The sequence below is a fragment of the Solanum verrucosum genome, unplaced genomic scaffold (assembly GCF_900185275.1).
Source record: "Solanum verrucosum unplaced genomic scaffold, falcon-dt-bn FXZP01000177.1, whole genome shotgun sequence".
Lineage (NCBI taxonomy): Eukaryota > Viridiplantae > Streptophyta > Magnoliopsida > Solanales > Solanaceae > Solanum > Solanum verrucosum.
In genome coordinates, this window is record NW_026020401.1 from 1,739,976 (window position 1) to 1,743,067 (window position 3,092).

A 3,092-nucleotide genomic window follows, 5' to 3' on the forward strand; every position below is an offset into this window, starting at 1 on the left:
TTTCGAAGAGCATCATGTTCAAGGTCCGGCCTCTATCACCCGGATACTTATATAGAGCATCCGGTTAGAGGTCCAGCCTCAGTTACTTGATACTTGGATTGGTTACTTGGGTACTTCTGGTGAGCATCCGGTTCGAGGTCCGGCCTCCGTACTGTCAGATTCTACTAATTGGGGTTGAGGTTCTGGTTCGATGTTCTCCAGTCTTGGGTTCTCAGATATAGTTCTCTTTAGTTATAGTTATTATGTGTACTCGTCGGGCTTATGGGAGTACGTTCGGGTTTTTATTTAAACTTGCGCACGAGTGTACCTTCTGGACTTTTGGGGGTCCAATTAGGTGTAGTTAGCTTATAGATTACTTTAGTTAGTTCTTTCTACACTCGTGTGCATTCCATTGTTTACTTAGACTTCCATTCTTGACTTCTGTTTGTGTCATTCCTTCTTGTCATATTGCCTTTACTTTTCAAGCGCAGTCGACCTATGATGCCTACTGGGTACCTGTTGTTTTGGTACACATACTATGTTCTGCATCTGTTTTCGTGATGCAGGTCCGAACACCAGTGGTTAGTGTTGATATCGAGCTTGGAGTATTCTGATCCGGAGACGAGGGTGAGCACACGACGTTTTGTACTATTTCAGTATCCATCTATATATATAGCTAGTCTTTTGCCTTTTGAGACAGTCTAGTTTTTGTGGTCCACTTTTGGGACTTGTACTCGTTTTGTTAGTAGCTCTGTACTAGTGACCTCCAGGTTCTGAGAGGGATCTTCATTTGTATATATATGTTTTGGTTTACTTCCGCCTGTTTATATTGTTATCTTAAATTTTGCCTACTCTTGTTTAGTTTCTGCCCTCAGACCCATTACTTGGTGTTCCGAGTTACGGGTTGGCTTACCTACTGGTGGGTTATAGTAGGTGCCAGCATGACTCGAGAAATTGAGTCGTGACAAATGACCACCCTACTAGAATCACCATCCGATGCTCAGATCATGAAATGTTGAGCAAAGTCAACCATTTCAATATAACTCAACTCATAAGTTCAAAATCACTAAAATCTCACTTGATCACATCGAGAACCACGCTAACCATTCTCGCAACACATAATAAGCATGAAACCCTGAGGGAAAGGGCAAAATGATAATTTCACACATAAAAGTAATTTCTCAAGAAATGAGACGTTACACATATTAAGTTTTGTACCAATGGAATGACCACAAAACTTCAATGTACAAGCTACAACCATATGAAACAAATTCCAATGGCTAACATATGTAACTTAGATGATTCTCAAATCAAAACATGTAATCTTCGTTCACTATGACCTATTTTTCTATAATTTGTGTATTGTAAATGTATAATCAATGTATAATGTGTACACACCAATATACATATATTATACATTAATTAAACAATGTACACACCAATATACATATATTATACATGATAAGATTCTTTCAAATAATATCATACAATACCATATTTAAATAGATTGGTGTGATGGTTGTCACATTTACTTAACCTTTTATTATATATACAAAAATCACAATAATTAAGAGGACACTTTCAAAGATGAAAATCAAATTCAGCTTGTGTCATATATATATATATATATATATATATACATATGTATGTATGTATGCATGCTCCTAGTTTTACTATAACACTATTGCATTGTTGATTTAGTTTAATAGAAGTAGGGAAAATTACCAAAAATGTTCTTTATACTCTATGATGTTTTCTTTTACAGCATCTAAATGGATATAAAGTTTAATATAGAAAACATACCACATGTATTAATATTTCACATGTGTAATAATAAGTAGTAAGTTTATACTCTGTTAAATATAAGTTGGTTATTAGTCTGTTAGTGATTCTGTTAGTACAGTCAAATTAGTTAGTTACAGATTACAGCTGTCACCAGCTAATTAGTAGTATGTATAGATTCTCTCTCTCTATATATATATATCTAAGCTTGTACTCCTTCTAAGTTTTAACACACATGAATGAGAATAGATTTTTCTTCTCCCAATATTGTGTCCTCTTCCTCATTTTACTCTGCTGCAATCTGATGCATTATCAAGGTTATTGAAGTTATCATGGTATTAGAGTCACTACATAAAAAAATGATATTTAGCAGTAATTAATTAACGGCATAGCTCAATTGCCGCTAAAGATGTATTTTTAGCGGCAATTAGCACTCTTTGTATATGTCCCTAAAGCCTTTAGCAACATTGGATCTAATGGCACTTAACTAATGTCGGTAAAGACTTTAACACTCTTTATTAATGTGTTTATTTATTACCGTCAAAAGTCATTTTTGTTGTAGTGAACCAGGTTCATCCCCATTTGGGCTTCCGGTCCACGCCCCAGTTGGGCTTGGGCGTGAAAGAGGGTGTTAGAGTGGGTAAAAGTTCCACATTTGTTGGGGAATCATGAACTAGTGGTCTCCTTAAATGGACTTGGACATTCCTCCCCTCATGAGCTAGCTTTTGGGATCTTATCAGCTTGGACTTGGCATTGATTTGCCAGGTCCAGGAAAGGTATTGTGATGTGCTAAAAAAAGTACGCTCTTGAGTCAATAGCTGAAATGGGACTTATGGTTCTAAACCAGCTAATTCTCCTTTGGACTCAACTGTCAAGCTCACATCTGTTGAGTATGATTCCTTCATTCATAAAGGGAGTCCTGATTATCAGACAAAGGATCCTATGCTTCCAGACATAAGCAAGTATCAGAGACTTGTGGGGAGGTTATAATATCTCACTGTGACAAGAGTAGATATTTCTTTTGCAATTCAAGTCCTAAGTCAATTTATGCACAAACCAAAACACTCGCATATGAAAGTTGCATTAACGGTTGTCATGTATATTAAGGGGGGCACCAGGACTGGTTTACTAATGTCAGTTGAATCATCTAACACCTTGGAGCCTTTCTGTGACTCAGATTGGGCTGGATTTCTATAAACGAGAAACTGGTTACCTATTCAGATTCGAAGGTGCCTTGATTTCATGGAAGTCAAAGAAGTAAGACACCATCTCTAGAGGCTCAGCTGAAGCAGAGTTCAGAAGCATGACATCAGTGGTAGCTGAATTAACAT